Genomic DNA, 14,631 nt, shown 5'->3' on the forward strand with positions numbered 1-14,631 from the left:
TTCTTTACAACTTATCCCTGGAAATAAGGATCACTTAGTTTCATACTGAAATGAGATTAAAATTAGAGGAGGCTTACTTTTCAGAACCTTCCACACAAAGTATGTCAGAATCCTCTCTTTCTCTTTCTGGTCAGAATGAGGTTTGATTCTCACCAGCCTCTAGCATAGATGATGAAAGGTTAAATTTTAACTAATCAAAAAGGGACAAAGAAAGGAAAGAAGGGAGAGAGGAAGAGTGAGGAAGGAATGAAAAATGAAGGAAAGAAGAAAGGAAGGAGGGAAGGAAGGAAGGAAGGAAGGAAGGAAGGAAGGAAGGAAGGAAGGAAGGAAGGGAGAAAGAGAAGGAGAGAGGTTGGAGGGGAGGGAAGGAGGGAGGGAGAAAGGGAGGGAGGGAGGGACGAATGGAAGGAGGGAGGGAGGGAAGTCAATTAAGGATAAAAGAACCCCTTTGTGTCCCCTTCCAGTGAAGCTTTCATATGGACTGAAACATGCCTACATAGGAATGGTTTTGCTCAGATCAAAATACATTACTATCTGTAAATAAGGAATTTACTCAAGTAATGAAGTACACCTATAGCATTTCAACAATTGCTTTTCATAATTCAGTGTTATATTTGTAAGAGGCTCCAACATGATGTCATTGTTCTTAAATGGTTTTTAGGGATACAGACTGTTAAAATCTGGCAATGAATCCTAGAGTATGTTTGACACTGTAAAAAATATTGAATAATTTCTTATAAGTAGTTTAGTTAGTAAACTTTCCAATTTTCATGACTTTTAGTTCTAAAACAGATCCTAATGTTAGAAAAAATAGCACAACTTGAGTAAATTGCAAAGGTAGAACAGCAGCGTGACTTATGGGGGACTCAAATAAAGAATAATAATGTACTTCCAAGCTGACAATATAACTAGAAGACGCATGTGGGAAGAGGGTTAATGTTGCATAAAGCTTTTTCTTTGGGTAATAAATAATCAGCAAATGCTTTAGATTTGTAGCACATGGGGGGACTTAAATGGCCATAGACAGAGATTTAGGGTTGGTCAGTGCATAGCCAGTAGTTGCGGCCATTATGGCCATGCATGTGCAGGTTCTCATTGGATTCGGGCAGATGGTAAAGAAATAGTGGAGCTAAAAGATGGTGGGCCATCCCTTATTAAAGTCTCACACTGGCCGATGAGCAAACACACACAGGGCTCCCAAAGCCACTGACACATTCTCTGGTTCCACAACCAGGAGAATGTTCTCTGGTTCCTTCTAGAATCAAAGGCCACACCAGTCTTAGCGGAGCTCGCAAAGCCCTTCAGCTCTGGTTCCCCACCTGCATACCTTTTCCCTCTCTGCATAAACACGCTTCTTCTTCAGCACTCTGCATTCTCTCTGCTCTCTCTGAAAACATGGCTTCTTTCTCTTTCTCCTTCTGCTCTCTGCAAAACTTTCTGGTACAAAAACCTGTCCCTCAGCAAACATTAGCAAACCAATGGCTCTTCCCAAGCAGGAAGGTAATTTGCAATTTCACAGAGCACATATACCTGGCGCTGCCCAGCCCCTAATGCAAACTATAAACAAGCAAATATAAAAATCCTATTTTACAAAATTATTTGACCAACAGTCAGACTTGCACTTTCTGTCAGGTACCAGCGGTGCAGGGAAATTTTGGAGAATTGAAGGGATGTAGAGACTTACTTAGCCACATCATTGCTTTGCATAGAAGCAACATCATATCACGCATTGATGCCATGAGAAGCAACAAAAACTCAGGGTTTTTTTTACTAAGGTTAAAACTATATTTTGTGCCATAGGTCAGGGGAAATACAGGTAGATGTGAGGCTGAAAATATCAACTTTATTTTTTTTTCTGTTATTAGCTGTCATCACTACCTTTTCTCCATGAGTATAAATTCCAGGACATACATAACAATGTGCACTTACTGAAAATAGAAGCCTCCTTAGACTGGTGCCAACATCACTGATAAAAGACGCACCAACTTTCCCCTGCAAGCCTTGCAGATACATTCTGAAGTCCTCAGTTGTAATTATTAAAAACTTCTATGTGTGGAGAATAGATTTGTTCAATAGCATTGAATGGATGAAAGAACACATCCTTCGAATCAGAAATTTTGGATTCACTGGCCACTTACTAGCTGTATCTTGATATTATCATTAACCCTTCCCCCTCTCTACCTACACACATTTTTATTCCTATCTTTAAAATAGGAAAATACCGTTCTCAAAATTATAAACATAAGCAGCAGCGGGCCTGATGTCCTAGCACCCATCTGGATCATGTTTCAGGTCATTTATAATCATTTCCTTCAGATGGATGACTTGTAAGGTGGAAAAATTGGCTTAATTTTAAGCAGGCAAAACAAGTCCTAAAATGAACCGACATGACTCAAAATGTTCTTGGGAGTTTCAGCCTTAACTTCTGTGTGAAATGGTGAATTAAATGGCAATTAGACAGCAACAAAAGAAAGCATTTCAGGCACAATTATCAAGCTGCTAATGTCCTCGGTGCAGCACAGCATGATTCATTTCTGTTGCCTTGTTCCGTTCCATTTGGCTACAACCCCGATTTATCCAGACGTTCATGTACGGTTGAAATCATCGAGTTTCATGCTTCCAGATTTTTTCCCACTTTTTTTGTCTAATACAACACCTGCTTTGTCAGTGCTTTTCCTTTTTAGATATCCAGAGCTTGGAAAGGCGCCTTTCTATTCTGATCCTTGAAGGTCATTTCCCTTTCTGTTTTTCTCAACCTTTATATTTGTTCACTTTTAAATTTACCTCTCTATATACCTTGCTTTTTGTGCTGCTTGTAATTCTACAAATGTTTAATGTTCTTTCTTTTAATTCTCTTGGTTCTAACCACACCTGATTGAATTAGTTTCTCATCTTAGAAATAGTTGGATAGAAGCATTACTTAGAAATGCTGCAGAGTCACTTCTGCTGAAAGGAAACGGAAATACAGATTGTTACAATTTCAAATTTCTGAGCTTTTTTTTTTTTCTCTCTACTGTCATTGTACTGAGGAGGAGACTTTTGCAAACTCAATAGCTTAGTAATCAGGATTTATCTTATATCATTTAAAGGTGAAAATGACAATGTGGAGAAACAAATTCTAGGTAATACATTTTAGTTTTTATTTTCAAATATTTCTGAGAATTAAAAAATATTGTTTAATATTTTTTGGTTCTTGTAGCAAATTTAAAGTTTGAATATAGCCAGCATCTAATTATGCTTTCAGAAATATTCAGATCATATATATATATATATATATATATAAATGAATACATATATAAAGTTTTAAAATGATAAAGGAAAAAAGAAACAGATGAAGGAAAAGTGATAAGATGAAATTTAAAAATTTTTATTATAAATTTGTTACAAATTCTTTCTCATATATACATAGATAGATAGATAGATAGATAGATTATATAGAGATGATAAATAGATGCTAGATAAGTGACCTCTACATGGACATGGTGCTGCAATAGGAAAATACAGAATATTAGGTTCAGTTCTTGCCCCAGAGGAGCATATTTCAGATTTGTAAGGCATATAGAACATAGAATCCAGGTGAGTAGAAAAACCCATGAACGCTCCTTGTGTTGTTGTTGGCAAAGTTTTCCTAACTGAAAAGGCATTTAAACGTTCGTATAAAATGTAGAAGAAACACAAGAAGAGATCTAAATGTGAATCGATACAGCATTTAATTTCTCAGTATTTTAATTGCTATCAGTCATTCAACAAGAATATGGGAAACTCTAACCAAAACTTTTTATAATTTTTGTTAATAATATAAATAAATAAATAATAAATAAATAAATAAATAACTGCTTTTAGGTGAAATTCTCATCCATGATCCTGTGAGGGTCAAATTAATGGAAATGAGAGCAAGAAAGGTTTTTATCAGGCTTGAAAGCAAAAGACAGAGTGGAACACTTAAAAATAGATTTTCTTATTTGATCACCTCAAAATGTAATATGTTAGGTTTTTTAAATGTGAAAGACACAGGGTAGTATTTGTTTTAAGCTTGACAAACTTATGCTAAGTCGGGACACCTGTGCCTATTGCTATTTAACAGAGAACACATATCTTGAATATATGTGCGGAAACCTGAAAAGCTTAAGTACATTTAGCATAACAAACATTTTGTAAGATTCTCCATGCAGGTGTTATGTTTAAAAAAAAAATTAAGTGTAGCTGCAAAACAATGATAGATGAGTAAATAAACACTGAAATTATCTGGTGCTGTTGGAGTGTAAGAGAATGCTAATTACAATACCTAACGGTTTCTCTTCAGCTCTATATTTCCATTAATGGAATGCAAAATTAGAGTTTTAAATAGAAGGTACATAAAGCCATTGCTTCTGAATACCAGGTGGTAGTCACTGCTGTGACCATTATAATAAACATTTTATCTGTAAGTTTTTCCTATATTACCCTTCACTGAAAATAGAATCACTACAATATTATAGATACATGTTTTATTGGCACTGTTCACATTTTCAGGCATGCATTCTAGCTTAATCATGCATTCAGCAAAAAAAACATGTAGAGCCAAAACTTGGATCACCAGGGCTTTTCTGTTCCTTTTTCTTTCTTTCTTTTGCTCTCCATTATTTCCAAATGTCTAAGTCACTTGTGAGATGATCTCTCAACGACAAGATACTCATGTTATCGAAGCATTTTTCTTACCACGCATTTTCAAGTTGTCAAGGAGTCTAAGGCTTTTTGCTGCTTATAGATACTTCCTCATATTTATTGCCTGACTTTTTAAGAAGATACTAAAATGTTTAAGAAAAAAAAATTTAAGACTTTTTAGTATCAGCTTTTATACCATACACACACACACACACACACACACACACCTCACACTTCTCACATACCACGAATACATATCTGTAAATGACTTAGCAACTTGTCATGATTCAATGAGGGGTCTTCAGGTATTTTTAGAGATAATTTTCTCAGTAGACATGGATGGGGAGAAATAGATGTATTTATATCTTGCCTAAGTGGTTCTTTATAACTATTAAGATGTTTTTAAAATAGAAACTGTAGGAGTTGGCATTTTAGAATTTATCCTGCCTTTCAGGTGATTTTTCTGTCACAGACCTTGAGAAAATGTACTTTCCCCAAAGGAATTTAAGGGAGTTAATAGTAAGTGTTAAAATAATAGTAATCCTCTATCAATCACAGGCTGACAATATAATTAAATTCCACTCAAAATGGATTAATTAGAATAAGGTACTGATCTAAATTGGTATAATTTACAAAGCTTCATCAAATGATAAATACCTCAGATAAATGCTGCCTTACTCACAAACTTACACACTCACACTAGCGGGACTTATCTGTGTTCACATAACTAAATGGAAAAATATTCAATAAATACAGCAAATGATATTTTTCAATGTTGAATTGCCTACAAATATTAAAATTTGCTTTGAAAGAAAATTTGACTCATAAAGAATTTTTTAAAAATCTTATTGGAATTAAATAATCCCCAAGTTAAAGCAAGCAACATCTTAGACATAATTTGGTACTTAGGTAGGTGCATCAAGGCCCTAAATTCTTAAGCCAATTATTGTGTAGATCAGAAGCTCATTTTTTAACCAAGTATCTCTGTATCAAGTAATTGATTTTACTGTGTGTTTTCTAAAGCCTCTATTTACACTAATAGACATTAATTCTGCTTTAATTTTTTTTTCTTGCTGTGGCATACTAAAACTTTCGTCAAATGATTTACCCCCCATTTTTTGTTCTATTGCTAACAAAGACTCTAAGTCAATAGTCAGAGATCATAAATAGGACAGTGTGCCCCCAGCAATAATTATCAATATAGCACTATAAAACTTTCAAGACACTCAATCAAACAGATTTCACTAATTTTCTACTGCTGTGTAAAATTGACCCAAAATTTGGCAGTTTAACACAATAAACATTAATTATCTCCTGTAGTTTTTTGAGATCAGGAATGCAGTAGTGGTTCAGACAGCTGATCCTGATTCCGAGTCTTCACTAAGGTTTTAGTCAAGCTGTCAGCCAGGACCACAGTCACGTGGATATCTAATAGGGCCTGGTGGATATGCTCCCATGATTGTTCACTCAAGTGGTCAGTGGCAAAAAGGCCCAGTTGTTTATCACGTGGGGTCCATCACAGAGCTATGCTGCATGGATGGTGGCTGGTTTCTCCCCAAGTGAGGGATATAGAAGACAGGGACAGGCCAACATGGAATCCATAATATCTTTCATAAACTATAGAAACAACATGCCATCAACTGTCACATTCATTCTATTTGCTACACAAATCAACCTTAGCACAAACTTGGAGCGGGATTCACAGTGGTGTGAATACCAGGAGGTAGGGGTTACTAGGGGGCATCTCAGATGATCAGGATAAATATTACTGGATATTTGAGAACTAAAATAAGTTATCTGCAAGTGCCCTCTAATTAACCCACCAAGGCTATGGGCTACACTACTAGCCTAAAACCATTTAAAAAAAATAAGTATAGCATGTATTATTCTATTACCCCTCCATTGGTCACCTCTGGTCACCTCTCTTATTTCAAGTGCCTCTGTTTCATCTGTTGTCAAAAGCAACCAGCAGGGCTATATCACTACTCAATATCTAGATATTTAATATATCCTCCTCTCCCATCCAAGACAAAAATTCTAAGTATAATAAAAAGTTCCTTATATCTTATTTTCTGTTTCTCACTCTACTATCTCTAGAACATAGACCCCAGATTTAAATCTTTCCAAGCAAATATTCCCATGCAAATCTTTGTTGTCTTTTTAAACTAAGATGACATTGATTAACATAAATCTACGTGCTTCGGGTGCCAATTCTACAACACATCTCTGTACACTGTATTTTGTTTGTACCCCCAAACCCTCCCAAGTCAAGTCTTTATCCATCATCATTTATCCTCCCTGTACCCTCCTCCACCTCACCCCACACACTGACCATTACCACATTGTTGTTCATGTCCATGAGTCTTTGAATATTGAAATTAATATTTGCTTTTTTTTAACCTATTAGTATTTGCCTAGCACCACTAATTGTATGCTTATGAATATGTCTTTTTTGTGATATTTTGCACATGAATCTGACCAAATAATTATTTTTACAACAAGAGAAGTTTCAACTGGTATCCACGACATTCAGTTCTCTCATATATTCCCTGTTATAGAGAAATTAATAGCCCTGGCCGGTTGGCTCAGTGGTAGAGCGTCGGCCTAGAGTGTGGAGGACCCGGGTTCGATTCCCGGCCAGGGCACACAGGAGAAGCGCCCATTTGCTTCTCCACCCCTCCGCCGCACCTTCCTCTCTGTATCTCTCCTCCCCTCCCGCAGCCAAGGCTCCATTGGAGCAAAAATGGCCCGGGCGCCGGGGATGGCTCTGTGGCCTCTGCCTCAGGCGCTAGAGTGGCTCTGGTCGCAACATGGCGACGCCCAGGATGGGCAGAGCATCGCCCCCTGGTGGGCAGAGCTTCGCCCCTGGTGGGCGTGCCAGGTGGATCCCGGTCGGGCGCATGCGGGAGTCTGTCTGACTGTCTCTCCCTGTTTCCAGCTTCAGAAAAATGCAAAGAACAAAAAGAGAAATTAATGACTTTGTAGACACATATGAATTTTGAAGATTCAGATAGTCATATGTGACAGAACATTGCAAAGTTGTGACATTATCTTAAACCCTGTAAAATGTGTTTTAAACTGTTTGGAAAATGTCCTACCATAAGTGGAATGAAGTAAAAACCAAATGACTGAAGTTAAATTCTACCTAAATATATACTTGAGGAAAAGTGTATTCTTATCCCTCATGATTCTAGGCTCCACTGATTTAGAAGTTTGGCTTTTAAGGAATGCTTCAAAAACGGTCATTAAATTACATTGGTTGATTGGCATTGCATTGATTCCCTTGCTGGCCAATGCAGCTTCTCATACAGTCAGTCAAAAGGCAAAAAAGGAGTATTTATGTTGACTGGGAGGAATCAGCAGAATAACTGTTACATAATGGATGGGAAGAATATGAATAGGTCCCAGATGATCCCCTAAAGCACCCGCTAGTGTACTACATGGAGTGCTAAATGGTATTGGAATATCTGGGCAGGATCACCAAAATCACAGATCTCTCATAAATAAAAGTTTAGATCATACCAGTGGATTAAGAATTCTGACAATTTAAGTGCTGCCTGAAAACCAGAGGAATTTAAAGTGGATTGGGAAAGTAATTTGTAAATGTGTGCTATGACCTCCTGTTTAGTTTTAAACACCAAATATTATAGCCTTTATTCATTTTCATAATTCCCTGGGTGTGGAGGGGTGTTGTATTTATTTCTATATTGTAGCAAACAAACTTCCTTTCATAAAAAGAACAAAGTCTTTCTAGAGAATTGAGACCTCACATTGGATGCAAAAGCTGATGAAATTTTAGGTCCTCTTCCTTTGGAAATGTAATTTGCTTCAGTGGAATAAGAAATATTTGCAATATGTCAAGTGAAACCAATTTTTTTTTTCAAGAATAAAACAAAGACTAGGCCCTGGCTGGTTGGCTCAGTGGTAGAGCGTCGGCCTGGCGTGCAGAAGTCTTGGGTTTGATTCCTGGCCAGGGCACACAGGAGAAGCGCCCATCTGCTTCTCCACCCCTCCCCCTCTCCTTCCTCTCTGTCTCTCTCTTCCCCTCCCGCAGCGAGGCTCCATTGGAGCAGAGATGGTCCGGGTGCTGGGGATGGCTCCTTGGCCTCTGCCCCAGGTGCTAGAGTGGCTCTGGTCGGGCAGAGCGTCGCCCCTGGTGGGCGTGCCGGGTGGATCCCGGTCGGGCGCATGCGGGAGTCTGTCTGACTGTCTCTCCCCGTTTCCAGCTTCAGAAAAATACAAAAAAAAAAAAAAAAGAATAAAACAAAGACTATACATAGATGTCGGAAGGAAGACATTTACCCCTTGTTGATTATCCATCATTTGACTGCCATTTAAATTTGGAAGGAATTTCCGGATTGTTGGTATATCTGGTGAGAGACAAGGCGGCATCCTATACTCACACTCAAATAGGTCATAGACATATAAGCTTGGATTGGCAAGTCAGATCTTCCTTCCTCAGGCATTGAATATTAGAGAGAATTACAAATTACAAGAAAGGCTCTAGGTTGCTCAAATTGACAAGGTCAAGATTTTAGTGGTGGCATTTGTAAGAGGTGGCAGAGCTGAGATTTCAGTGCTCACATGCCTAGACTGGCATCTATTCAGTCTGTTTTAGCAGCTTATTGTCTGCTATTAAGCTTGTTTCTGCTCATTTTTTCAGTTTGGCTATCTAGATTCATCCTAAGAGCAATTTTATGTCACCTCAGTAAGTTATTTTCATTCCTATGTTATGTCTCTGTTTTTGCAGTCAAGAATCTGAAAGATTCTGCCTAAATATAGATAACAACCATACACTTGCCCTAGATGGAACTTCTGAATACAAAGATGAAAAAGTCAGCAACCTACTGAAGCAAAGACAAAGTCGAAATGCTCACTTTCTGTTGGACTATTAATAAAGCAAATACAAGTTTGAAAACTCTATGTTAAACTTATTGCATGATATAGTATAGGAAGATACTATAATTGTGTATTTCTTTTGAGTCTACCCTCAACTGTCAATACTTTATGGAATAGTTCATAGAAGCTGGAGCAGCATATAAAATGTTGAATATTGCAGGTAGATAAATCCTAGGGTTGTGCACTTCTGAAAATACTTATGAAGGTTTTTATTAGGAAAAAAAAGCCAACTTTTGAGATTCACAGTTGCTCAGAAATTTTGTATTTATCTTATTTATATGATAGGAAATAGAAAACATTAATGCCAAAAGATCAGACACCCCAAAACATGTTTTGCTATTTCATTCAAGGAAATACAAATTTTTTTTACTAATTTCAGCTTCTTTTTCTGAGGTTTCTTGTGCTTCCCATCTGTTCTTAATTTATAAATATTATTGAGCTCCTAACTCACCTATGGGCTCATTTTATTTATTTATACTTTGTTCTAACATGATCTCATCTAGCTAGCGTCATGGCTTTAAATAACAACAATATGCCAGTTCTTCTCAAATCTCTACCTAAGTCTGATCTTTTCTTTGAACTCCAGACTGATACAACCACATACTATGAAATGGTAAAACCACATGAAATTTATGACATTTCATACTTTTTAGCTGCCAGAAAAAGACAACTGCACATTGTTCAAACAAATCAATATCTTCACTTGAATGTTACATAGCAACTCTCTTTAACAATTCAAAAACATAGTTCATGACTTTCTACCCCTTTAATTCATCGTCAAAACTACTCCTAACCCAATCTTATCACCTCACTATATGGCAAAATGTTTCACACAGTTGCACATAATCAAAACCATGAAGAGGTTCTTGATTTGTTTCCCCTCAGATGCCTCTAAATTCAATACATTAATAAACCCGATTTCTTTTTCTTCCAACATGTCCTGTAGTCACTTCTTCTCAAATAATAAAATCCTGTTAAAATCATCACTTACTATCTTGACTACTACTATGTTCTCCTGACTAGTCTGTCTGTCCCTATGATCACATTCAGAGAGCCTAATTTAGTCACAGAATAAAGATTCATATGTTTATTTAATGTAAATTATATTATGCTAATTCCATGCTTAAACCAACTAACATCTCCCCATCAAATTTCGATAATAAATATTATTTATCACTGTTCACGAATCCCTATATATTCTGGGTCCAGCTTATTTCTCTGACATCATTATTACTTCTCTCTTTCTTGTTATGCTCTACTTACACTGGTTTCTTCATCCTTAAACATTCTGAGATTTGTTCTAGTATCTCAAGGAGCTCTCCTCCCATTTTCCTATAGAGGACTCCTTCTTGTCATTTATTTTTATGCACAGTACCTTTAGATCGAGGTATTTTTACACATTACTTTGTTTTCTTCATAGTACTTTATTTATAATTTTCTAAAGTACTTTTACTTGTTTATTACCTGTTTTACCCTATACCCCATTACCTTCCAGAATAAAGTTACTTTACTGTTGGCACCTTGCAATTTTACTTACTACTATAAACTGCTCAGTGTACCAAGCACCTGGTAGTCAACCTATAAATGTGTTTAAAAGAATTTTAAGAAATGTATTCTGTTACTGTTAAAATGGCATGTAAAGACTGCAGTCATTTCTTAAGTGGATCATGCACTAAGGATTAACTGAACATCCTCTAAAGCAACATATTTTGAAAAATTATGGAAATATTTTATGACTATTTTTCAGAATGTCGGAATATTTTATAATTTTATCTTGTAATTTTATGAGTACAAATTATCCTTTAAATTATTGTAGATGCTCTTAAAGTGTTCAAGTCTATATAAGTTCTTAATTGACAGTTTGGTGTCAAGAATTGAGTTAAACTTGCAAAATATATGACTTTTGTTTGGTCTTGCTTTCTAGTGGTTTAGTAGTCTAGAGTAGTTCATAAAGATAACTTGCTGCACCTGGTCCTTATTACTAAGAAAGAGGCTCAGTGTTTATTGAGATTTTTGGATTTGGTAGGTCAGAAGTACATTATTTGAGCTCACTAATCCAATTATTTTACCTATGAGAATAATTTCTATTACCCCCAGTGATACACTAATGAAATATTTTGTTTTTTGTCTTTACATACCAGAACTTTGGGCTCTGTAACATGTAGGTGTAAGTTCTCATGGAAGACTATTTTTACTAGAGAACTCAACAATGGCTCCAATTGGAATTTGAGTTTGTCACCTAGCCACTTTGGGCTTCTAATGGCAGTTAATCTAAAAAATCAAAGAATTTTACTCTACTGGTTGAGATGTTTAGGTTGAAGGTTATTGTTCTATCTTAGAAAATTAGGTTACTACTTCACAGTGGTGTAAGGAATATTATATTTGAATTGTAGGTAATTCCCTGGACTGCCTTCTAGTATTCCCATATGCTGTGTTTAAACTCAATTTAAAGCTATAACAACACGAATTCAGAAGAACTGCTAATGGTACAGAACCTTCAGGAATGAAGTTTGGATCTCTACCTCAGACAAAAAAACAAATAAATAAAAACAGCCAAAGTGATAACTGAGAGCAAAGAGTCATGAGTGAATAGCAGAAAAAGATGGTTATAGATACTAGCTAAAAGCACACGAACAACTGCAGAAACAAGAACTACAGTAGTTACTTATGTATCTTCATTATATCAGTATGAACATATATGGATATGTATAAAATATTTATTTATTCTTCTTTCTCTTCCCCTCCTATCAAATATGAAAAGTGTTCACAGAGGCTAGCCTCATATCTCAATATTTCAGTTAAAATAAATCAAGGGGAGTGTGCTTCAGCTAGAAGAAGGATCTATTTCACAACATTATGGTTAAAGTGAATTTGTATCTCTTTGGGAAAAGGTTAACATATTTTTGGTTGTGATAAGGGACAGTTAAGTCATTTATGAGTAAAACATCATTTTTTTATAACTTTCAGTTAGAAGTTCTGTATAATTTAAAATAGTGTATATGTCAACCAACGTGAGAAGGAGTTGACTGTGGGACTTAAACTGTGTGAATTTACCTGAGTCAGATCTGCATCTGCCTTCTGAATTCTCTTCCCAGCATAGTTCTCAGATAAGATATCATTTTGTAACACCACCAACAGTTTAGATAAGTTCTGATAGCTGCACATTATCATCAGTATTCAGTATAGTCATTCTTTTTGTAATTTTAGCCTTTCTTGTGTGTTTAATGACATCTCACTGTAGTTTTAAATTTTACTCCCTTAATGACTAATGACATTGATAATCTTTGTATGTATTTAATTATCATCAGTATATATTTCTTGACTGAAGTATGTGTTCAAATCTTGTGTCCATTTTAAAAATAGAGCTATTTATCTTCTTATTTTTAAGTTGTAAAGGCTTTTCATAGATTATGGACACATGTCCTCTTTAGATACTGCCTGAATTTAATACTAATTATAAAGTTAGAGTAACAGTGAGGTGTTTTCATAATGACAGACAAATTGATCAGTGGAAGATGATAACGAGTCTAACAATAGACCCACACATATATAATTAAATTAAAATTTTCAAATGAGTCAAGTCAATTCAATTCATAAGGAATTATTTTTCAAATACAAAGATTACAAACTATAAAACAAAAAGGTAACAAAATGGATTTTATCAAAACTAAATATCTTTCTCTTCAATAAACACTGGTAAGAAAACCAAAAAAAAAAATTCAAGTATAGATTGAGAGAAAATTTTTGGAATAAAAAATTACATATAGATAAGACTTTGTGAGAAAAATTATTATATACAGAGTATAAGAAATTTGAAGGTTGGGAGAAAAAGAGTATTGCTACTTAATATAAGAGTGTTAGAAAATATCTCATAAATGAAGTAATATTTAAACAGAGATTTGAAGTGAACAAAGAAAGCATGAAAAATTCTGGGAAATAGGGAAAAATTCCTGGAAGAGGGAACAAAAAGTGTAAAGACCTCAAAGCAAAAATGTGGTTGGTATGTTTGAGAGAGCCCTTCCTTAACATTTACAGGTTCATGGAAATAAGTACAAATAAAAGTTTAGAAACCGCATATACTGCTCACAAAAATTAGAGGATATTTTATCACTTCATATTTATTTTGAAGTATTCCCTAATTTTTGTGAGCAGTATATTTAAATATTTTAAAACTATATGTCAAGATTAGAAACTATGGAAATCTATTCAAATAAACCTTTAAGTTGCCTGGAATTTGGGGCTCAGAAGAACTATAGCACTATGGAAAGAGCAATTATAAAAGTGGGACTCCAGTTTGATGATCACTTCTCTCTTTTCCTACCATGGGGTTTTGTACCTCACTGTCAAGGGTCACTCAAGTTTCTGTATAACCAGCTTGAACATCCAAGCTCTTTTCAGTTATGTATGTGGCATAGACTACTCTTGCAAAGATGATCCAGGGAACACCCTCTAGCTGAAATTAGTGCCATTTCAGTAGGTAATTGTGGGATTCCAGGTATGCATAATATGATTTAGAATAGATATATGTGTTGAAACATTCTGTATCCACAGGCTTCTGCTTAAGAGGAAGAGTGCAGCCAAAGGAAAATCAGACTAGAACTATTTAAAATACCATCTCTGAGCAGGAAATAATTTTTTTTTAGGTCTTATGGCAGCACTAGTTTGAGAACTAGCCAGGAGGCCATTATGGCTGGAATTGAGTGAGAAAAATAAATGTAGTAGATAAGTCAGAGAGAAGAAAAAGCCAGATCATAATTGTCAGTGGTTGTCAACACCAGTTATCGATCAGGATCACCTGGGAACTTTTAAAAGTACTATTTCCTGCTTTTGAACTCCAGAACTTCTGATCCTAATAATAATAATTAACATTTAAAAGCAGCCTAGGTGATACACATGCTAGAATCAAGTTTGAAAACAATGTATATAAACACTCTGGCTTTCTCCTGAGATAGAAAGTTATTGGAGAATTTTGAGCATAGTGGTGTCATAATAAGATTTTCATTTTGAAAGAAAACTAGCAGCAAGATATAGTCTCTTTAGCACGTAAAGGAGATGTAGTGAGGTCAGTTAGTAGGTTACTGAAATAAT

General features: G+C 35.6%; 1 non-coding gene across 1 annotated transcript; it reads left to right on the forward strand.

Annotated features, from left to right (window-relative positions):
* The first annotated feature begins 7,213 nt into the window (after positions 1–7,213).
* TRNAS-AGA (transfer RNA serine (anticodon AGA)) lies at positions 7,214–7,289 on the forward strand. The gene has a single exon. It is a non-coding gene; the product is annotated as a tRNA-Ser (tRNA).
* The last annotated feature ends 7,342 nt before the right edge of the window (positions 7,290–14,631 follow it).

Source organism: Saccopteryx bilineata, chromosome 3 (genome assembly GCF_036850765.1).
Source record: "Saccopteryx bilineata isolate mSacBil1 chromosome 3, mSacBil1_pri_phased_curated, whole genome shotgun sequence".
Taxonomy (NCBI): domain Eukaryota; kingdom Metazoa; phylum Chordata; class Mammalia; order Chiroptera; family Emballonuridae; genus Saccopteryx; species Saccopteryx bilineata.